Raw genomic sequence first — 24,371 nt, 5'->3', positions numbered from 1 at the left:
ACTTGGGAGGCAGAGGCAGGTGGATCCCTGTGAGTTCGAGGCCGGGCTGGACCGACAGCCTCCAAAACAATACAGAGAAACCCTGTCTCGTAAAACAAAAAAAAAAAAAGAATATCTACCATGGCATATATATGGAACATTTTAATAACTTCTCTTTGAGAAGTCATTTTTCCTGAAGTATTAAGTCACTACTACAGGTAAAAATTGCTGTCAAAGGAATTTACACTTGGTACACATGGTGGTATAAGTCATATTTTCCCCTTTAAAAACACAGAATGTGGCCAAAATCCTGATCTAAAATCTAGATAGCATAATAATGGCTTAAACCAGAAGACTTGGCACAAAAGCCATCAAAGTAGAGAGTTTGCTGGCTGTTTTATCAGAGGTGGGGAGAAGTCTCTACAAAGAGATTACCTTTAGGAACCTGAAACATTGGAATCTCTCCAATTATCTCTTTTTTATTGTATAATGACTTCTATAAAATGTTTATATAAAACTCTAATTTCATACAACTCTTAGGAAAAAAGTATAAGGTAAAAAATGTGAACTTTTTGGTACTAATTTAAGTAAAGTTCTGCTTTGGCCTTATAATACTGTTTCTACAATGATTGGCTTCATATCATGTCTTATATGCAGCCCAGCCCAGTACCTACCATGATAGCTGAGACCATACCAGAAAAAAAATGGAGTACCTGGTGCCAAGTGCACAATGTGCTTGAGGGATTTAAGTTAGGAATGCCACAGACAACAAAGGAAATTGCACTCACCACATTGTTGAACAGCAAATGGTGAGTCATCCCCAGTGAAAATTATCTCATTGTTTCATGAGACAAGTTAAAGTCATCGTCAAAATACAGGTCATGCCTTTCTTGCATCTATTCTGCAACTAAAACTGAATTCCAGAAAAGCAAGTATTTTGTGGGGACCCCGAGTACCTACGTCTGTGTCTAACATATCTAGTGAGCTACCTATTGGAGAATCAGTAACTATTTTTAGAATTGAATACATGTTAATAACGTTAACATACTAAAAAAAAAATCTGGAACAGTTAACAGTGGTCCAAAGTAGACATCAAGGCCTTAACCAGCCCCAATGATGCATCATAAAAGAATAAACTTGGAGTTTCCCATTAGTTCACTAGAAAATTAAGAAAGAGAGTTGATTGTTTTTAGGTGCTGTCTGCTTGAAAAAAAGCTGCTTCTCTCTCTGTCTTCACTCAGGGGGATTTCACACCCGCTATGTCACAGCATGCAGACTTCGGCCATTGGTTAGGACTCAGTGAGTCCAGTGAGAATTAGATAGGAGCAGTAAAAGCAGACCCAGAGGCACTCACTGAGAAATTCCATTTGGATAGTGAGTGCTACACCCACGCCGGTCATTCAGAAAGGAATGGCTAGGTTATGAGGAGTAAACTCTAGATCTTTCCACTGCATTTCTCACAGCAGTGAACACAAACTTTGGTCAATAACTATCTGCCAAGAAGCATCCTGGGTGGGGAAACAATGGTATGACTGAATGTTAACTGGGAAAATGGGCTTCCCAGCAAAGAACAGTGCACAGGGTGGGAGCACTATGTGTCCATACAGCACAGCAATAGGACTCAAAACATTGGTTGGCCAGCTATGGGCTCCTGTAGGGTCATAGGACTCTACTTGTCCTCTTAAAAATACTTCTTTCAAGATGTTTTATTTTAGTAAAGCTTACTTCTGAAGTGCTAATGGCCAGTGCCTTCTCACTTTAGGAAATAGGTGTTTTCATTGGTTGAAAGGCAAGTTTTTTTTTCTAATGTAAGCTTGGCTAAAGAGAATAGGATCAGCCCTCATGTAACAGGCACTTTGTTCCTAGGATTAAACAATCCTTCCGTGAAACCTGAATGATGGAGATGGAGAATGGAGACAATGGAGGATCAGTGATAGTCACTGCCTGGCATTCTCACCCTGCCCGAGGGCCTCACCTCCAGCCTCACATCTCAGACCCTGGCCTTCGTGTGGAATGAATCCCCATTGGCACGTGAAGTTTAGGAGCTAGGCTACAAAACAAGTTAATTCCATCCATATGTTTGTCACAAGGAAAACCAGGAAATGTTTGGCACTGAGAAGTAGCCTTCAAGAATCGTTTTCCATGTTGCATTTGCCTTAACTTGTCATGGACCTGACCTTCCACAGAAGGAAAACAGCGTGACCTTGTCTGTTGGCATCCTGTTGCCCTCTACAGCCAGGGTCAGACTGCTTCTCCTCTTGCTCCTTCCCTGCTCCTCTCTGCTGCCAAACAACAGCGGAGCTGACCTGCTGGTGAGTGTGTCCAGCATCGTATGTGCCACGAGTGAGTAGCCTGAGTTGTGCAATCAGCACTCGCTTGGCAAACATTTCAGTTTGTTGAGTCACAAGCCTGACAAGTAGCTACAACCAGTGAAGCAGCATTTCCTGAGCCAGAGCATGCAAGAGGGAAGTGTGGCTAGGGCTTTGTTCAGCCTGGTGCACTACGCACGTCCTCCATCCACCTGAGGCCACAGCCTCGTTCTGCAACGGCTTACTGTCTACTTGACTCAGCATCAGTCTCCAGTAATTCAGCGCTCAGACCTTCAGAGCTGAATCCCAAGAAACACAGTGAACAATAACCCCCACCTTCCCCTGCTCCATGAAAGTGGCCCACCAGGAAGTGACAATAGCTCTTAGCCTACTAATTCATGAGCAATTTGATGCCTCTTACATGGTAAGTGCAAGTTGAAAAAGGAACTTCCTGCTGTTGAAATACCAATACCTTGGGAATTTTTCAGTGAAGAAATACAAGTTTATTCTTTGCATTAGTAAGGCAAAAAATATTTCATAAAACTAACCAACTGAAATGTCTTAAAACCCAGAGTGGTTTCTGAACCATCAGGCTGTGGCTCTACCTCATGAGTAAGCTTTTTATGAATCAAAGAACCAAGATAAGCATGATAATGATTCTTTGTTTTTCCTGGTCATGAATCACTTTTCATATTATTACCATTTCATGGTGGCCTTCTACACCATTCAACGAGCTCCCTTATAGAAGAAACTGATCCAACTGACTCTCAGACACCCAAAGTGAGTGCTGGGAACCAAAGCTGGGCCTTCTGCAAGTACAGAATATGCTTGTAACCATTTCTCCACCTCTAATTTTATTTTATTTTAATTACCATTTTGATTAGCATGTAAAGAAATGGGCTCCATTATGGCATTTTCATATATGTATCTACATTTTTTCTTACCTGTTCCCTATTCTGCTCTCATCCTCCCACCTTTTGGGTCCCTTCCATCGTGCTTTCGACAGGCACATAAATTATCTACTCTTCATCATCAGCTCTCCTCTGGCCAAATGTGCACATAAAGGAAAAAGAAAGCCAAACTGCTGGGAACTGGCTGCCTGCAACGCAACCAGATTGTCTGCCTGGACTAGCAGTAGTAGTGTGTCAAATCATTCTTGCTTCTCCCCAACCCCCACTCAAGGTTAATGAAGTTAACCCTAAGAAGAAAAAGAAAGATCGTTGAAAGCTAATGCTTGATGAGTTTTGGTTCAGTGTGTTCATGATGAGCTGCTTAACTATAGGAAGAAAAGGAAGTTGTCCAGGCAATATGAGATGAGGAAGAAAATCCCACTGAAGAGGGGTAATTCAGAGCAGGATCTACATCCCCATAGTGAGAAAGAGCAGAGTCAACTCCTACCAGATGGGTACAGCAGAGCCACTTAGTCAATCCATGCAACTTAAGAAGAACCAAAATCAAAACAAAAACAAAAAGCCAATGCCATTGATGACTACAGAGGAAAGAAATAAGGGCTACTGTTGGCCTGACCTTGGTAGAAACCTTCTAAGGCTCTCCTGCACTGGACTTATTTTGGAATGGCTAAGGTATTGTGAGCTTCTATTCACATAAAAAGTGAAAACATATTCATAAACAGGACTATAAACATGAACTGATGTGCAAACACCACACATTACTAGTGTCACTAGAAACCCTTCCAATTCCTCTCACCCAGTAGACATAGTTTTAGTAATCATTGCCTGTGGTTCTTTACCTCTTTACTTTCTGTGCGTGTACCCATAAATAACAGAACTCATTTCATCTGACTTGATGCTTCATATAAGTGGAATGCTAATGTCTCTATTGCCGTGCAGTATGTCCGTATGATTCACTGGGGACATTCATGCAACTGTAACTGATTTGTTTTCTTTTCCATTAGTGGCTAAGAGTGGGTACCGTAAAGCTAGATTGCCTAGACTTAAATACTAGCTCTGTCCTTACTCAGATGTGTGACTTTGTACAAATTACTCCACCTCTCTGTGCTTTAGTATTCTTTATCTGGAAGTAATTTTGAGGAATGAAATGAGTTAAGGTAACCTAAGTGGGTCTCCTGGGGAAACAATCTCTAGGCTTGCAATCTGTATACATGATGCTTATGGGATGATGAGTGTGGGAAGACCACCTGAAAAGCACTGAGCCAAACATGTGTGGATGGAGGAAAAGCTAGAATGATGAAATACAAAGAGAGGAGGCCACAGCAGAATCCATGAGAAGCGCTGGCTCTGGGATGGCCATCCCAAGTTGCCAGAAATTCCTGGCACTTATACTCTGGCATCACTCATTTTATTGGTATGAACTGTTCTCAGGAAGAGGGTGCAGCCTTCAGTAAAGCATCTTCTGTAGGCCAAGGACAATTCCTGAAGAAGGTTTCAGCTGTGAGATGCCACAGCATCAATGCATCGCCAAGATGAACTAATGTCACTGTTCAGAATGGGAGCTTTGGACAAGCCACCACAAACTTTAGCACATTTTAATTTGTTTATCTGTACAATAAATTTACATCATCTATAGAGCACTTTGTTTTTTCTTGTGGAAATTTCCTTTTTTTCTTCTCTATTTTTTAATTTAAACTACAATCAAGCTTGTTTTACATGTCAATCCCAGGTCCCTCTCCCTCCTCTCCTCCCCTGCCCTGCACTAGTCCCCTACACCATCCCCTTTCTGCTCCCCAGGGAGGGTGAGGCCTTCCATGGGAGATCTTCAAAGTCTGTCATATCCTTTGGAGCAGAGGATAGGCCCTTCCTCATGAGTCTAGGCTGAGACAGTATCCCTCCATGTGGAATGGGCTCCCAAAATCCATTCATATGCTAGGGATAAATACTGATTTACCACCAGAGGCCCCATAGATTGCCTAGCATCCTCACTGACACCCACATTTATGGGTCCTGGATCAGTCCTATGCTGGTTTGCCAGCTTTCAGTCTGGGATCCATGTGCTCCCCCTTGTTCAGGTCTGCTGTTTTTGTGGGTTTCACCAGCCTGGTCTTAACCCCTTGCTCATCACTCATCCCTCTCTGCAAATGGATTTCAGGAGTTGAGTTCGGTGTGTAGCTATGGGTGTCTGCTTCTGCTTCCATCAGCTACTGGATGAAGGTTCTAAGATGGCATATAAGGTAGTCATCAATCTCATTATTGGGGAAGGGCATTTAAGGTAGACTCTCCACTATTGCTTAGATTGTTAGTTGGTGTCATCCTTGTAGCTCTCTGGACATTTCCCCAGTGCCATATTTCTCTTTAAACCAATAGTGGCTTCCTCTATCATGGTATATCTTTTCTTGCTCTCCTCTATTCTTTCCCAAAGTCAAACTTCCTGCTCCCTCATGTCCTCCTCTCCCCTTCTCTTCTCCCCTTCTCTTTCTCCTAGCTCCCACTCCCCTTCCCCCATGCTACCAATTTTCTCAGAAGATCTTGTCCCTTTCCCTTTCTCCAGGGGAACATGCACGTCTCTCTTAGGGTCCTCTTGGTTTCCTATTTTCTCTGGAATTGTGGATTGTAGGCTGGTAATTCTTTGCTCTATGTCTAAAATCCATACATGAGTGAGTACATACCATGTTTGTCTTTTGGTGACTGGGTTACCTCACTCAGGATGGATTCTTCTAGTGTCATCCATCTGCCTGCGAATTTCAAGATTCCATTGTTTTTTCCACTGAGTAGTACTCCATTGTGTAAATGTATCACATTTTTTTAATCCATTCTTCAGTTGAGGATCATCTAGACTGCTGTTATGAACATAGTGGAACAGATGTCCTTGTATGAATGTGCATCTTTTGGGCATATGCCAAAGAGTGGAATTGCTGTGTCTTGTGGTAGACTGAGTCCATTTTCCTGAGGAATCTCCATACTGATTTCCAAAGTAGTTGCAGAAGTTGGCACTCCCACCAACAGTGGAGGAGAGTTACCTTTCTCCACATCCTCTCCAACATAAACTGTCATTGGTGTTTTTCATTTTAGCCATTCTGACAGGAGTAAGATGGTATCTCAGAGTTGTTTTGATTTGCATTTCCTTGATGGCTAAGGATGTTGAGCATTTTCTTAAGTGTCTATAAGCCATTTTAGACTCCTCTATTGAGAATTCTCTATTTAGTTCTGTACCCACTTTTTAATTGGAGATCAGCCCTGTGTCAGATTGGGGTTGATGAATATCTTTTCCTATTCTGTGGGTTGCCTTTTTTTCTTGTTGACTGTGTGAAGCTTCGCCGTTTCAGGAGGTCCCATTTATTAATTGGCAATCTCAGTGTCTGTGCTACTGGTGTTATGTTCATGAAGCAGTCTCCTGTACCAATTCGTTCAAGGATACCCCCCACTTTCTCTTCCAAGAGGTTCAGTGTGGCTGGATTTATGTTGAGGTCTTTGATCCATTTGGACTTAAGTTTTGTGCATGGTAATAGACATGGATTTATCTGCAGTCTTCTACATGCCAGCATCCAGTTATGCCAGCACCATTTGTTGAAGATGCTTTCATTTTTCCATTGTATAACTTTAGCTTCTTTGTCAAAACACAGGTGTTCATAAGTGTGTGGGTTAATTTCAGGGTTTCAATTCGATTCCATTGGTCTACCTCTCTGTGTTTGTGCCAATACCAAGCTGTTTCCAGGTCTATAGCTCTATAACAGAGCTTGAAGTCAGGAATGGTGATGCCTCCGGAAATTCCTTTATTATACAGGGTCTATTCTGGGTCTTCCGTTTTTCCATATAAAGTTGAGTATTGTCCTTTCAAGGTCTGTGAAGAATTGTGCCAGTATTTTGATGAGGATTGCATTGAATCTGTAGATTTCTTTTGGCAAGATCGCCGTTTTTACACTAAACTGAACTCCTGGAAATCAGTTGCAGAGAGGGAGGAGTGATGAGCAAAGGAGCCAAGACCTACCTGGTAAAATCCACAAAGGCAGCTGACCTGAACAAGGGGGAGCCCTTGACCCCAGACTGGTGACTGAGAGGCCAGCATGGAACTGACCCAGACCCCCTGAATGTGAGTCTCAGTGAGGAGGCCACAGCAATCTATGGGGCCTTGGATAGTAGACCAGTATTTAGCCCTGGCATACAAATGGACTTTGAGAGCCCATACCACATGGAGGGATGCTGTCTCAGCCTGGTCACATGGGAGAGGGCCTAGGCCCTGCCTAGGATAAAATGACAGACTTTAAAGATTCCCCATGAGGGCCTCACCCTCCCTGGGAAGCAGAGGGGGAATAGGGTGAGGTTTGGGGAGACTGGTTGGAGTGGGGGGAGGGAGGGTGAGAGAGTTGGGATTGACATGTCAAGCCAGCTTGTTTCTAATTTAAATGAAATTTTTTAAATGGGGGAAAAAAGGACAGGCCAATGCAAAAGCCTGAGAATTAGAAAAAGAAAAAAAATTACCATTTTTACTATGGTGATCCTACCTAACCAAGAACATGGGAAATCTTTCCATTTTCTGGTGTCTTCTTTAATTTCTTTCTGTAGAAACTCAAAGTTCTTGCAATACAGGTCTTTCACTTGTTTAGTTAGCATTACCTCAAGATATTTTATGTTGTTTGTGGCTATTGTAAAGGGTGATGTTTCTCTGATTTCTTAGCCCTTTTATCATCTGTATATAGTAGGGCTACTGAGTTTTTTAGAGTTAATCTTGTATCCTGCCACTTTGATAAAGGTGTTTATCAACTGTAGGAGCTCCTGTGTAGCATTTTTTGGTCACTTATGTAAACTATCATATCATCTGCAAATAGTGAAAGTTTAACTTCTTCCTTTCTAATTTGTAACCCCGTATCACCTTTTGTTATCTTATTACTCTAACTAGACTTTTAAGTACAATATTAAAGAGATATGGAGAGATTAGACAGCCTTGTCTTGTTCCTGATTTTAGAAGAATCACATTGAGTTTCTCTCCATTTAGTTTGATGTTGGCTGTTGGTTTACTGTATATTTCTTTTCTTATGTTCAGGTATGTTCCTGTTATCCCTGATTTCTCCAAGACCTTTATCATGAATGCAATGTTAACTTTGTTGTGTTAACTATCTGTACAGAATTCCTTTATTAAGCTCTTTTTAGCAATTCTAATTTGAGAGTCAATTATTTTATAAAACAGATTTATATTAACTCATATATAGATAACCAATGGAAGAGAAACAAAGGAAGACGTCTACACTGTCAGCAGTGTCTATGAAATTCTTCAATCTTTTTCATTCTCTCTCTTGTGTATGAAATGACTTCACCTACTTTAACCTTGGGCATGCATTATCAATTATACATTCTTCAAAACTAAATCAAACTATGATTGCCCTTAGGAACTCTCACTACCTTATTTCTCTATAATTCCACAGAACTTCATAAAATACTATAGGTTCACATCCTGTGTCAAGTCCAACCTTAACTAGCTATGTATTATCTACATGTTCTAATTTCCTTTTGACTTTTTATCAGCGCTCAACTTAAAGTACTTACTATGTTTCTATTTTATTTTCTATTCCAAAAATTAATCTCTCCCCTAGGGATTATGAATTCTCTTTTGTATTCCCATGGTCTAGGTCTAGCACATGGTTTCATCCTATGGATACAATATGAATTCAGGATAGTAAATCTCAAAATTCCAAATCCAAGTTGCATGTTGGTTTATTAGAAGGCAGAATCAAAAACATTCACTGATAACTAAATCCAGTGCCAGAAAATTCAGCTTAAAATGTTAAAGCTAGCAATTATTTCCTTAATTTAAGACCCTTGTCTCAAGATTGCCTACTTCTCTGAGTAAAGGATTCTACTCCTCGCCGTCTCTACCTCATACAAAATCTGTTTTTCTGGTAGGATATGGGAAATGGATAAACCGAAAGACTAGAAATAAAAGAAGGGCTAAGAGAGAACAAAGGAAAGAGGAGAAAGGAGGAAAGTAGGGAGGGAGGGAGGAGAAAAGAGGAAGAAAAAGAAGAGGAAGAGTAAGAAAAAGCAACAGGAGGGGAAGGGAGGAGGAAGGGGGAAGAGAAAAGAAGAGGAAGGGGAAGGAAGAGGCCGGTAGAAAGGAAGGGAAAGGGGAGAGGAAAACAAGGATGAGAAGTCAAAGAAGAGAGAGAAGAAATAAAGATGAGACGGAAAGGATATATAAACACAGCACTGTACAATCCAGCCTCAAACCTTTGGGGCAGTTTTCTTCCAAGAGGAAAGGGTAACCAACAGCAATGTAGCCAATTTTCTAAGTGAGTATCCTCTAGAATAACAAATGTGTATAATAAGACAATAATGTGCTTTTTTTTACTCCAAGTCCAAAAGACAAATTTTTTAAGAGTTTTAAAAATATTGCTTGATCCCTTTCCAGGCACTATACATCCAGAAATATTGAGGTCTGCCTTTGTTAAAATAAACACAACTGGATTTGTTTTGCTTTTAAATTTTTTACATTAGCCAACAAGAAATTCAAACCCAGGATGTTGCAACAATGGGCATGTGTAGCTACTGGTTTGTGGTAGCCCCAGAATGAGTTTTTGATGGATGACTCTATGGGAAGGCTTTAATCATCAAATGAGACCAGATGACAGAGTCAATTTAGATGTAATTCACTAGGGAGTTTGTAAAGGAACAGGGTCTCCACCTGCTGCCACCTCCCTAGTCCATGTGTGCTGTTTGGAGGGTGAGGCCACCCTTGACCTCTTCCTGCCCTATGCCCTGAAGACAATCCTTGTATCATTTAATATGACTTCATCATGTCAAATAACAGTCAAAAGAGTAGGCTCAGCAGAAAGAAATTCATCAAGTAAAGATGGTACACATAAATTTCTTCCTAATTTTCAATAAGTTCTTTTGAACTGAAAGAAATCCAAAAAGAACGAAGATTCACCCGAACTCTTGGGGAAGGGTCTAGGCCCTGCCCTATATGAAATGACAGACTATGCACACCCCCATGGAGGGCCTCACCCTCACTGGGGAAATGAGGGGATAACGGGGGGGGGCTCGGGAGGAAGGGAGGGAATGGGAGAGGGACCTGGAACTGACTTGTGAAGCAACCTTGTTTCTTATCCAAATTTAAACTGGAAAATAAAATTTAAAAAAAATAAAATAAAATTTATAATGTATCTGGAAGAGTATCAATGTGGTAACATACCTGTCTCATACTGTAATTTCAATATTTATATTTTTGTAATATTCACTTACTACCTAATGTAGTGTCTGATGGTTTTACTGTTGTTGTTTACTTTTGCTGAAAACTGTTCAATATGTTTATCCTACTTTTCTGTGGGTTTTGCTGCTTAATTTTAGCTGCAATCAATAGATATTATTTGCCAAAGTCATTGTAATGCATCTTGTCCCTTATAACTTGTTGGAGTATGTGAATCAGTAAGTTCTCATGGGGATTTAAGCATGACTTGTGATATTGCTTATATTGTACCAACCTAGACAATTATAAGTTCTTAAAGATAGTTTTCATACTGGCAAAAAAAAAATAAGTTAAGACCACAGTTGGATTCTAGAGCCTGCAGGCTGTGGGAAGACTGCAGAGAGAGAAAGAGTTGACTGGATTGTCACTTGGTCTCCAGCAGCTAACCATGGCTATTTACAAGGTCATAGAGAATGTTTGCTCCTGTTTCAAGGCTTATAGTCAGAGGATGCTGTGATTAGCAGGCTTTTCTTTCCCATAGCCACCTTTGTTTGTCCTGAAAGTACCTTTGCATTGAGGTCAGGGCTCAGCTCAGTGAAGTGGAATTGCCTTCCTGCTGTGGAACTTAATCTCCCTCCTGAATGACTGTTCTTCAAGGTGATCATATGACAGGACTCAGGACCTGTGGGATTTTAGGTCAATGGGGCATGAGGTAAGTAGGTCAACCTGCCAGCAGTCCTGCAAGAATAGGTCTATAGGGTTTGCTATCATTCTGCCAAGAGCAAGCATGGAGGTACATGAGAGCGGTTGCTTGTGACTAGTGTATAAGTAAGTTTGGGTGGTCAAGCTCTGTCTACATGAGTTAGTACACACTGAGGTGAACAGCCTAAAGGGCTGAACATGGGAAATTCAGGATTCACGCACTTTCTGATCGGCCTCAGCACAGGTCTAGTCCTCCTGTGATGGCCCTTCCAATGTCAGGGCAAGGTCAAGGATCAACGTTTTATAGAACCAGCATTTCATATCTGGTGCTTCCCACAGAAAATCTCCTAATTCATTGGTTCTAAGGCAGGAAGTATCAAAGGACTGATGCTTGCTTTCTTTTTATTGTCTTTCCTTTTTGTTTCTGTAAAGGTCCTTGAAGAGGACATTGTCGCAGTAATTGTACAGTGAGGGAAAAAAAAAGAGAGTGTAGCATGTCCTTAAAGACAGAGATCTGAGGGTGGGTGAGAGGGTGAACTACCAAGACTGGGACAGTTGTAAAGGTCTGACTTCACTCAGGAAGGGGGATCCTCAACCTGTTTGTCACGTCTCCGGAGAAATGACAGGACTCTAGGAAGGTGTTTTCTTTCATATGGAGGAAAGTTGGACCCAGGAGCTACAATTTTCAAGTCGAACTCCATTCATGAAGTTCAGGAGTTTATGTCCCAAGCTTGGGATTTTCTGTGCTCCCAGCATGCAATTCTGCTCATCAATGGACAGAATGGGCCTACATTAGTGATGTAAAATCAGAGGGACATTCTCCAAACATTTTCTTCGCATAACTCTCGTCAGACCTTAGAATTAAGTATCTTGGGGAGGGAGGAGATAGCTGAAACTAAGTATCCTAATAGTCTAGTGGAGATGGAAATAAGAGTCAAATTTAATATTCTTCTGTTTAACAAAATTTTTAAGAACAAAAAAGTCCCATACACCAGATTTAGCACAAGAGTTATATTAACTACACAAGGCCAGAGGGCACATCGAGACCTTTAGTCAAAATATATGTTTGAAAGAGAAATATAGATGGTCTATTTTGTTAAAGACTGATAAGAACCCAGATTTTTTTAAATTTATGTATTAGTGTACCTTCATCATTTCCCCCTCATTCAATCCCCTCTGTATCCATCACTCTCAAATTCATGGCCTCTTAGGGTTGGCATAAACAAAATTTTATCTTGAACAAAAGTGTGTCTAGTCCTTTATAAGACACGTAAATAATTACTTTCCTATGCAAAGCAAAAACACAACCAAAACAAACAGATATGAATGTAGAATGGGGACGTGGTGGGAGCTGGTTAGTGGATGTAGAAATGGAATAAGAGGAGGCAATGAGTGTGACCATAATGTATTATATACATCAGTGGCATTTTCAAAGAATGAGTTCATTTCAAAAGTGGTCTGGTACATGACTGGAGAAAAAAATGTTGATATAATGATGACTAATGATATTCTGCTATACTCATATATTGGTGTCCAGCCAACTGTCATCAGAGAGACTTCATCCAGCAACTGATGGAAACAGATGCAGACCCACAACCAAACATTTGGCAGAGCTCAGGGAATCTTGTAGAAGAAGGGGAGGAAGGATTGTAAGGAGCCAGTGGTGTCAAGGGCATGGCAAGAAAACTTACAGAATCAAGTAACCTGGCCTCATAGGAGCTCACAGAGACTCAACTGACAGAATCAAGTAACCTGGCCTCATAGGAGCCCACAGACTCAACTGACAACCAGGAAGCCTACAAGGGACTAACTTAGGCCCTCTGCATATATGTGGCAATTGTGTAGCTTGGTCTTCTTGTGGGACTCACAACAGGAGCAGGAACTGTCTCCGACTCTTTTGCTGGCTTTTGGGACCCTACTCCTCATACTGGGTCACTTAGTGCAGCCTTAATACAAGGGCAGGTGCTTAGTCTTACTGCAACTTGATATGTCATGGTTTCTTGCTATCCATAGGAGACCTGCTCTTTCCTGAACAGAATTAATTAATTTGAAAAATAATAATAAAAATAGTGCTGATAAAAATGGCTAGCAGAAAAGGTGCTGCTGAATGCCAAGACTGATGACCTGGGTTTGACCCCTGGGGCCTACATGGTAGAAGGCAAAGGCCAGCTCCTGCAAGTTGTCCTCTGATCTTCACATGTGTACCAGAATGCCTACATATGTGCACATACACAAGCATGCAAAAGAAAATAAGTAAATAAAATATATAAAATAAAATGAAATAAAAAATTGTCTTAAAGTTGAAAGGAAAACAAGCTGACTAAACACAAGACTAAGTTAAATGCCATAAATTTCCAACTTAATTTCAAGAATCTTATACTACTTTGTATACATACCTCATCTAATATGCAACAAAGATCCTGAGAACTTATAAAATCATGGCTGTCATATGGTTTTGCAAACACAATAACAAAAGCAAAAAAAAAATGACCTGTAGGATTCTGAGAGGGCAAAATCATCAACCACAAGACAAAGCAACAGACAAAATTCAAAAGTGCAACAATGCTCACAGAAACTGGAAATTTGCCATTTTCTAATATTTTAAACATTACAAGAAATTTTTCTGGATTAGTTTCCTGTAAATGACTACATGCAATCCAGAGCTGGCCACAAGGAAGAAAATAAAATAATCCCCTGGGACTGTTACAGTAAGAAGCCAGAATGTAGAAAGAAAAGTTATTGGATGTTTGGGTGATTGCCATTAGCATGAAACCTTCATCTTCATAAACTCCACTTGAGTTATCTGCATAGAGAGATCTAAATATCCTGTAAGTTTCTTCTCCTTCATCTTTTCATTTTCATTTATTTCTTCCTGCCTTCACTTTGCTCCAGCCTAGCTTGGTCTCTATGGTCTATCAACTCAACCTTCCCCTTCCCCCCTTTTATTGAATTAAACTTTCTGTCAAGCTCCAGTGCACCTTGGCTTCCTGGATGTGGATGGAGGAGATGGCTGCTGGCCACACTATTTTAAAATTACCCCTCACACACATACTCTCTGTTCCTCATATCTCTACACATCTGTGTGCTCACTCTGCCATCATTCTTCCCAAATGAAGTCATAAAGCCATCAAGATGAAGATAAACACTTTACAAAGATGCAGCAAATAAAGATGTCAAAGAAATATCACACTTCCTCATTGTGTTTGCTTCCCTTCTTTTGTCATCCATAAACCAGCCTGACCTGTTATTATTCACCCCGACTATTGACTCGCAGTATCCTCACTCAGACCTCTTGCCTGTCATTTCAAACTTCTTCTGTGAAGTGTCAGTGGACAATGCAACTGAATGAATCTGTCTGCTTCTTTATATTTCCTAGTACATCTATACTGATGTTCATATAAAATATATACCACTTAGCTGGAAGCTATTTTGTTCCTCTTTGCAGTTGCATGGAGCATGGTAAACACACTCCCTATAGAACAGTTAAAGTATTATATTGACTTACACAAAGTTAAGCTGATTATATTGCTTCTGCATTACATTCTAGGATATTAAGGAACAATATCAAATAACTAATATAAAGGAGGAGCTTAGATCATGAGTTTGTGGAGAACAGATACAATCCAACTCCTCCATCAAATATGAGGGGCAGAAAGAAACTCACCAAGATGACAATGCAGTGTGGTACAGGGATTTCAAATGACTTTCATTCACACCCTTTATCTACAGTAGGTTACAATAATAGCGTTCGAATTCTCAAGCATTATCAGAAAAACCTGTCAAGTTATCCTTCTTGATGATGGATTTTTTTCTTCTGAAGAAAAATGTTAATCACAATGGAATACTCCGAAAGCATACCAGCGAAGTTTCAGCCCAACGTGGATTCCGTTCTTTATAACATCAAGAAGTCTACCATGGAAGTCTTGATCACTGTGAAAATAAAGTGTGACAGTTCACAGTACAACTTTTCAAAGGGCACAGTCGGATAATTTCATTTAGTTTTTGTTGGTTGTTCAATTAAGTCACCCCACACGGTGTCTTGCATTTCTGTATCAAATGTACACAGAACACTCGAGGGATGGAATTGTCCCCACTTCCCACTGAATAACTAAATGCCACAGATTTCATACCACCAGGCATTGCATAGGGAGAGCTTCAAAGCAGCAGCACTTCAGATTGTAATATGTGAATATGACCGTGTCCACTGAGAAGAAGTTCAAAATAAAGGCAGACTGTGAACGGAGATGCATTTTTGTTTATTAAAAAAAAGCAAGTTACATTAGTTGAGAGCCTGAAACACAGACCCACATGATAGCCATTTTGAAACACTTAAAACAAGAATTTGTGTAAGATGACCTCAGAGGTATCTTTGCACTTAACCTCCTGTGAACCTGTAATTGTATTTACTTACCATCAAGTAGATTGTGTTGTCTGTATTCAGACATATGAGTGTTTCCCACAGACATTGTCAGCAAGATCTGTGCCAGTATTATAGCATGAGTCACCATGTTCTGCCTTCAATTACTCAGGTTTATGCCTGACTCCAGTTTCAAGAGAACAAAGATGAAGGAGGTGCTCAGGTTGAAATCTTATTGCTCTAGGCTTTGATTGGTAGTAGCTTACATCTCTGAAGCCAGTATAATCCTCATCCCTTACCAGTAACTAGAAATAGAAACAGTCATACAGTCAGTATCGTACTTCCCACACCTTGGGTATCAGGCCCCATGGTCCTTATGGCAGCTAGCGTGGGCCTTTGGTGCAAGCATCTTTAGTCCATAGAGAACTATCTAGTGCTGTCCTTCAGCTCTCCATGGCCTTTGCTTTGTGCATACTTCCACTGTTTTCCATTTTCTCTGTACCTTTTCATTCCCACTGCGTCTGACCCTGGTCATCATCTGGAGCTCTTCAGCCTCCACCTCATCCTTTTTAGCTTCTGTCACTGCTGCTACCACTACTGCTAATACTGCCAGTGCTGGAGGCTCTTCTTCGTGTTATCCAGTTCTTCGCATTCTCCCCAGAATAAGTGTCACAAGCAGACAAGAAGAGGAGACCACCCAGGACTCTCTGATTGGACCTAATGCATCCCCAGGCTGGCTTTACTGAAAGAGTACATGGCATGAGTATGGTATACAAATGTGGTATTGTAATTTGTACCAATCACAGTTTCCAAATCCACCAGCTCCGGGTCTTGCATAAGGACTGGTTACAGACCTCACATTACATAAATCGCAAGTTTTCTGTTGAGCCACTGAGGGAAGCCTACCATCTCCAGTTCCACTCTGACCCAAGTGAGAACTGCAAAGTGAGGAGGGTCATCTGTAGTGACCTTGTCTAAGAGTGGTGTCTTCGAAGGCAGGTCAATGTTATCTGAAGGACACATAAATGGAGCAAGGCCTTCTAAAACAGAAGTCACAGAATCAGTTGTAGCCGGCCTTGAAGCTAGAGTAAAGTGTTCCTCAGAATAATGGTCAAGGGTTTAGAATATAAGGGTTGTCTTGGAGACAGGGTAGTTAGCTGCCTAGGGGCTGCTTTGATGGACATTCCCTACTTAAGAATCCTGAGCATGAGAATATTGGAAAACTTCTGCTCACGAGGTTGAACTGATGAGTTATTGAAAGGAAAAAAATCAAGGCACATAAACATCGAAGAACTGACATGAAACTAGCATTCTTAGCATTTTGCAGAGCTTTGTTCTTACTCTTTATTCATTGCTAAGCTTTGCTTAATCACTTGCCAAATGCTGCATGGAGTAGCTGGGTCTATGTCCTATTAGGTTCTTTAAAATAGTAAGTATCACCAGATGAAGGCTACTTTGGACCTCCCTGTAGCATCCTGGATAATTTTCCATGAATGAATTTCCCTGTGAAGACCAAGTCAGTCTCAGTCACTATTTCAGCCTGGGTGAGATGGGACTCATGAGTTACTCACTTTACTGAGAGTTGATGTCTGTTGTGGATGGAGAGTTGGTTTTTGATAAGGGTGAGACTCCTAATGGACACACCATGCTACAGTGAATGAACTCACACTCATGAGTATAAGGAAAACACAAATATTAGTCAGTGGTGTGTGTGTGTGTGTGTGTGTGTGTGTGTGGGTAACATGAAGTTGGAGGGGGATTAGAGGTGGCTCTGAGAGGAGTTAGAAGAACAAGTGAGAGGGTGAATGTAATCAAATGCATTTATTTGCATATGAAATTACCAAGGAATTAATAAAATATATTTAATAAAACGCTAACAAATATTATCTAGTAACTTTAAATAACATCGCTCTGAAAATTGAAGTTTAGCTGACAACTAAGCATATGAAAACAATGGATCAGTGATAAGATATAACTGCAGTGCTATGCTTTTAAATCAGAAATTCTCAATATGTGGATCAGGAACCCTGTGAGAGTAGAACAGGAATCACATATCAGTTATCCTGCATATTTACATTATAATTCACAACAGTAACAACAAAAATAATGTTATGGTTGGGAATCACCACAACATGAAGAACTGTGCTAAAGAGTCCCAGCACTAGGAAGGTTGAGGACCACTGTTTCAAGTGAACATTTGAGTTATATTTATTGATTGTTTTATTTATTTTTCAGTTTAAATTTAGATAAGAAACAAGGTTACTTCACAAGTCAGTTCCAGGTCCCTCTCCCTTTCCCTCCCCCTCCTCCCGTGCCCTCCCCCCAACCCCCCATTATCCCCTCATTTCCCCAGGGAGGGTGAGGCCCTCCATGGGGGTGTCCATAGTCTTTCATTTCATATAGGGCAGGGCCTAGACCCTTCCCCAAGAGTTCAGGGTGAGAGTGCACCTCACATGGTTGGATGGGAGTTGAAAGATAAACATTAAGGAGGTAAGAAGTAGGTTATTAGAGGAAATACTTTCTTTTTTTTAGTTCCTAGATTTTGCGGAATATATAAGTTCACAAACCAGGAAGACTTAGGGTGACAGTTAAGTTAATGAATAATTCCAACATGACAATTTTAAGTCAAATGAGGATTCAAAACAGCAAGTCACTACTTGTCTGACTCTTTCCAATCACTGTCTCCCTTCACCTAGAAAGGGACTCATTTCAGTCCCCAGAAACATCTTCCAGAGAATACATGAGAGAAGAGTGAACATCTCAGGGCATGTGTAAGAGCTAGGCTGGTTCAACAACCAGCATCAATCAGAAAACCCAGAATGCACTTGGCCATGCTTCTGTGTCCCCTCCTCAATTCACTTATGTCTCCTGCTCTGTACATGCAATTGGCTTACCAGTCACACAAGTAAGTGGAGAGCATCATTACCCAGGATCGTTAGACCCAACGAAAGCTCTTGATGTTCCCTCTGCAAAGCACATGCACCCAAGACTTCCTCAATGCAAAAAAAAATACCATTGTCTCCTTAGTCAAAAGCTAAGAACCTATGCTCAGTTCTTTTCTTTTCTTTCCCTGCTTAAGCACAGCTTAATCATCCAAGTCCTCTTACTTCTACATTCAGAATGCATTTCACACTTGTCTACTTTTCTGAATCTTCACTGTGATGGGGGATGTCCTTCTGTATACTGTGAATATATATTTCTCTTATTGATTTATGAATAAAGCTTCTTTGGCCAATGGACAGGCAGGATTTATCCAGGTGGGAAATCCAAACAGGGATAGAGAAAGGTAGTAGGCAGAGTCAAGGAGATGACCAAGAAGGTAGGATGTCTGGACATTCTCCAGTAAGCCAAGACCACTTGGAGATACATAGATTAATAGAAATGGGTTAATAACTGAGAGAGAACTAGCTAATAATAAGCCTAAGCCATCGGCCAAACAGTTTATAATTAATATGAGTCTCTGTGTGCTTATTTGAGACTGAACAGCCATGGGACCAGGTGGGACAGAAACTTCCATCCACATCACTGCCTAAGTTCAAAGAGCCTCATTCCTTACCTGGATTGCCGCAGCAACCTCCTAATAGTGTCTTTGCTTCTATTCTGTAGGGCAGCCAGGATAATCTTTAAAACAGAAACAAAACTCAGATCACATTAGTGGTTTGCTTACACTCCTCCAATGCCTTCCTGCCATATTTAGAATAAAGTGCAGCACCACCCTTGGCACAGCCCCTCCGACTTCTCAAACTCCAGCCTCTGCATCCAGATATCTCTGCTTCTGTTCCTGCTGCTTCTAATACTTTCTGATCTCAGTTCCATTCTTTGGATTTTATCTCTGCCTGAGTGCTCTGTTTCTAGAATAACACACAGTTTGAAGCCATAGTTCAGTATAACTACAACCAAAGTAAACCCTCTCCTATATAAAATAATTCCTGTCTTAGGTCTTTTTTAAAATTTTATTTTAGACAGGCTTTCTCTATATACCCTAAGCTGGCCTCAGACTTTCTATGTAGTCCAACATGGCCTCAAACTCATGATACTCCTGCTTTCGTCTCCACCGTTCTTAGACTAAATGTGGAATCCACCTCATCTGGCTACTGTGTTCACTGACTTATGTCTACTCTTCTTGGTTCATGTGAACTCTAAATGAAGACAATTAATGTTCTGTTGTCTTGCTCATTTTCTCCACTGTCTTTCATCAAGAGGATTAAAATCTGAGGGGGATATATTTTTACAAATGCACATGCTCAAATACAGGATTGTTCTAGATCAACACAAAATGACAAGCAAGGAGATGAACGTTAGTGCTATATGAGATCTCTGCAGATCATGCAGAGGCAGAGTTTAATAGAGATGTTTTTTATTCCCTCTCATTATGATTTATATTATTATTTTCTATGGAGGGTAATGCATACTAATAACTGTATTACCATTTAATGTATAGTTACACTAAAAACTAATGTGATAAAATACAGTGTGATGAGATCAAAGCATTTCTCACTTAGTAACCACAGTCACTCTGTCCGGCTTCCTCCTGCTGGTTTACTTCCGACTGAGGCATCAATATATCTTTTACTTTTGAAAGCTCCCTCTTTAGAAGGAGAATATTTAAGCAAGCATCTGCTGAAGTTTGCATACAATGTAATGAATAAACATTATAAATATATAGGTGACTCTGACCTACTTCAGACTTAGGGGATTTCTCAGACTGGTTTGGAAGTGTACCTTTGCTTCTAATGAGTCAACTCTATTGAAAGGTTCCACTATGTATTTATAAGACTCCATTCAAAATGATGAGTCAAATTATTTTTCTTTTGCTTTTGAGCAAAGAGGTTTCTATTGACCTAAGATGTGTCCTTTGTTCTGTAGATAACCAATCGCTCGCATGAAAAGAAGCTTTGTTACCTGATACCACAATTCAAATGTGAGGAGGATGAATTCTACCTGAGATAGTTCAAAAACAACACGGTAGTCATGGTTAAAATGCCTCTTGAGTCACTGGACTCTGGGCTACTGTTGGAGAACTCCAGTAAGGATGTTCTTAATCTAAACAAGCTACTGTTAATCAATTACACTGTTAAAAAATTAACTATAAAGTGAATACAGTCTCACAGAAAGCAGTGTATTCTCTGACCACAAACAACGACTTGTTTTAAACGCTGAGCATCACCCCCATCCAGACTCAGCTTTGACCTAAATTCTCACTCAAAAATCTAGGGGCAGCAAACCTGTTCTCTCGAGAGGCTCTTGTTTCCTGGCACAAACTTACCTCACTGTTGCTTCACAAATAGCGGGGAGATAGAGAGCAATAGGGGGAAACCATGAAGGACAGAATGCTGTAAGGGAAGAAAATTCAGAAAACCTGATTTCTCTGGGTTTCATATTCCCGAATGTAAAATAAGAATAGAGTTCTCTTGCATCCCATTAAACTCTGAAATGGAAGCAAGGACAGAAGGAAGGGAGGCAGGAATGAGAGAGAAAGATAGAGGAAGAGAGGGAGAAAGAGGAAGAGATTGGTTTAGAGTCTTTCTTGGGCAGCAAATGATTAAGAGTCTATCTACACTGAATTATCAAGAGAAGAACATGGCATCATAAATCATAATCTGGGCCTAGGGAGAATGATCAAGGGGTAATCACTTGCTGAGCAAGTATTAGACCTGAATTTTGAATCCCAAAATGAAGCTGTCATGATGATCCTGAAAGCTCACAGTCAGTGTAGCCAAATTGCAAGCTTCAGATTCTGTGAGAATAACCTGTCTCAAAGCAATGAAGTGGAAATGATAGAGAAAGGCACCTAACCACTACATATGTGTTCATAGACACAAATATTCACATTCATGTAACACACATGCACGCACACACAATTTTTGAAAATCTTTAAAAAATAAAAATTATTTTCAAAGTATCCCCTGAATGTATCCCCTTCCTCAGGGAATTTATTTAAAATACTACTGATGGAGAGTGATTGCAGCACAATAATTAGTAAATCTGCCCCAAGATACTTAAGTAAGGTGCTTCCAGCTCATTTCAACACAACCAATTTTAGAAAGCTCTAGCTTAATGTTCAACAATATCACAGACCTTGCAGACTCATTCCCACAATTAGGAACTATTGTCCCTCCATCTCTAATAAACCTTGCAGTAGGGTGGAGAGGAGCACTGTTGATAGCTCATGCCTCCCAATTCATGACTCTGGTGCCAGGACCTTTGTTGTCATCGAGTCCCCATGGCAGCGTTCATGTAAAGAGAGAAATTCCTTGTGCCAAGTTTCTATTAACGAAATGGCATGGTGAGTAGGTTTTAGCTTGAATGTCTGAAACTGAGTACATCATAAAGATCTTCCACAGTTAGGTGAGAAAACACGAATTTGACAGTTTACAAAATGTTCTCAAATGCTCCAGTTAGTAAACTGTGTAAATTCTAATTTTTCCTCCTGGTTTTCTTTTTCATCTCACCCAGATGCATGCCCAAATCTTCCCTGACACCACTGACACCCTCAACACTAGTCCCTGCATATCCCTACACTATAGCCTGCAGATAACTACCACTTAAGGGTAAATGAGAGTTCATCCCTTTCCATCACCATTTAGTAAAAACACAGAGGATGGTTCTTCTGGGTTCCTCTCCAAGACCCATGACTTCATCAACCCTGGGTGTTTGGCTAGGTTTTCCAGCAGAAGTCATGATTTACATCTTGTGCAGCAGGTCTGAAGTCCAATCAGAGAGCCACTGACTACCCAAAGTATGTGTGCCACTCCCGCACTCTTGGGTTACCATGCATGCTGGTTGTTGTGTGGTTCATAGGCATCATAACTGGGTAGGACTGGTGGTTCCTTCCCTCCTTTGGAAGCTTACACGGCACCTTCTAATACCATGACAGCTAACTCTCGGGGAGGTTGCAGCATAGTGCCTAACTACATTCTCAATATGTGTCCTTATTTCCACAGGTAAATGTGATCCTCACTCTTCATCAAGGGAACTTCTCTTTTCAGTGAAGACCATTGTTAGAAATCCACAAGCAATCAAAATGCAGAGATGTGGAGCCCAGTCCCAGTTGGTACATCTACAGAACACTTCTGCACTTAAGAATAGTGAGGAAAAGGGGACAGAAAACAACTAAAAACCAAAGGACCAGGCAGTTTCCGCGAGACCATGTCTCCTAGCAATGTGTGATCTATGCCCATGAAGTCACCAGCATGACTGCCTAAACAAGAGCTAAACACGGACAGCAATCATAGACGTGCCAAAGTAGACAGGGAAATCCCATGAGCACTCAACCCTACACAATAATTACAGTTAGCTAAGGAATTCTGAAAGCAGGGGAAATGGCCTCACCTAGGGAAGAACACACAGGTTGGTTATCTAACACCGCATGGTCAGTCCTGAAGGCAGACATATGAGTAACATTATACAGATTCAGCTGGTTATATTCAGTAATATATACATATATGCATGTACATATATATATGTATATATATGCTTGTCACAGTAATTAATGAAATGAGATCATTAATATGAGAACAAAGAGAAGCATTTGGGAGAGTTTGAAGGGAGGAAGGGGAAGAGAAAAATGACATGATTACATTTTAACCTCAAAAATAAACAAACAAAATACTGAGGATGGCCTCAGAGCCATGGCTTGCTGCTCCTGTTGTTTGACTCTCCACCCAGATAAATGCAAGTTCAGTCCCTTCTTTCAAGTCATACCTCAAATGTGACATTGTCGCAGAGGCCTTCTCCTGCTATTTGTTTGTTATTGAGATGGATCTCACTATGATTCCCACAGTAAAATCTAATTCATGGGCCCAAGTGATGCTCCTACTTCAGGTCTCCCAAGTAGCTGGAGCTAGAGATTCCATCTACCTCACCTTGCTGTCATTTACCCTAAATAAAATGACGCTTCCTGAGCTGGGAAGATGGTTCAATGATTAAAACCACTGGCTGCTCATCCAGAGGACTTGTGTTTGATTCCCAGCACCCACATCACAGTTTATAACCATCCATAACCCCAGTTCCAGAAGATCTGACATCCTCTTCTGGACTACAAGAATACACATGGCACACACACACATATGCAAGCAGGCAAAAACAATCATACACATAAAATAGAATAAATAAATATTTAAAAATAAAATTATGTAAAATGACACTTCCCTGTAGATCTTTTCACTCTTCTGCCATGTCTTACACAGAGCAGCTATTAAATACATTTCAGTACATTCATTAAATATACTCAATAAGTTTGATCATATCTAAAAGCGAGTTAGGATAGTGGGAAAATGGAGAAAAAGACATCACGCCTCTCTCTTCTACCTCTTTTAAGAGGTTCACAATGACTTCCTGCCAGCGAGCAACTACAGCTCATAGGCAGATGGATGCTAGAGTTCCTTCTATTCATGAGATGACCACACTCTGTGATTTTCCCAGCAATAACAACAATATCTTCACACATTTTATTTTCCAGAGAGCAAAGCTGTTGGCTAAAGCCTGGGGATACAGCCTTGATGAAGATGTTTCTAATAGCAACTTCTTTTTTCTCACCTTTTCAAATCCAGAATCTCTAGCCTTGATTTCGTTTGTCTGACTGATATTGTCAAGTTTAGGAAGATTGTTTAAGTTCTAAAAACACTAATAAAACCTAGCAATTATTTACATGCTTTGGTCTTCCTCCATTTTAGGTGTTGGTAGAGGTCCTAAAGATGATAAAATTGAAATAAAAAGGCAATGTTCACTTTTTCCTTTCTTTTTGGCCTTAGAGGAGAGCCACTCCACTAACATCCTAAGATCTATAAATATTAGTGTGTGGGCGATGCTTAATGGAAGACACCCTCGGGGGAGCATAGTAAGACACTTAATTGAGTTTCTGCTTGTGTCAGAAAATATGTTTTAAATAAATACTTTAACACTACAACCAAAGCCTGAAGTTCTCTCCA

The 24,371-nt window shown here is 40.5% G+C and overlaps 1 long non-coding RNA gene across 2 annotated transcripts in view; it reads left to right on the top strand.

The window, feature by feature from the left end:
* LOC121140871 overlaps window positions 1–24,090 on the top strand; it is a 33,148-nt gene extending 9,058 nt beyond the window's left edge. Inside the window, exons 4-5 of one of the 2 annotated variants that reach the window (XR_005877819.1) lie at window positions 22,386–22,495; window positions 23,903–24,090. This is a non-coding gene — a long non-coding RNA (uncharacterized LOC121140871). Of the gene's footprint in view, window positions 1–22,385; window positions 23,389–23,902 lie in introns of those variants that run through there. The other variant, XR_005877820.1, reaches the window with a different exon arrangement.
* Window positions 24,091–24,371: the final 281 nt, after the last annotated feature.

Source organism: Mesocricetus auratus, unplaced genomic scaffold, assembly GCF_017639785.1.
Source record: "Mesocricetus auratus isolate SY011 unplaced genomic scaffold, BCM_Maur_2.0 Super-Scaffold_100006, whole genome shotgun sequence".
In the NCBI taxonomy this organism is placed as follows: Eukaryota; Metazoa; Chordata; class Mammalia; order Rodentia; family Cricetidae; genus Mesocricetus; species Mesocricetus auratus.
The sequence above is the reverse complement of the archived record's forward strand: the minus strand, read 5'-3'. Positions and strand labels throughout refer to the sequence as shown.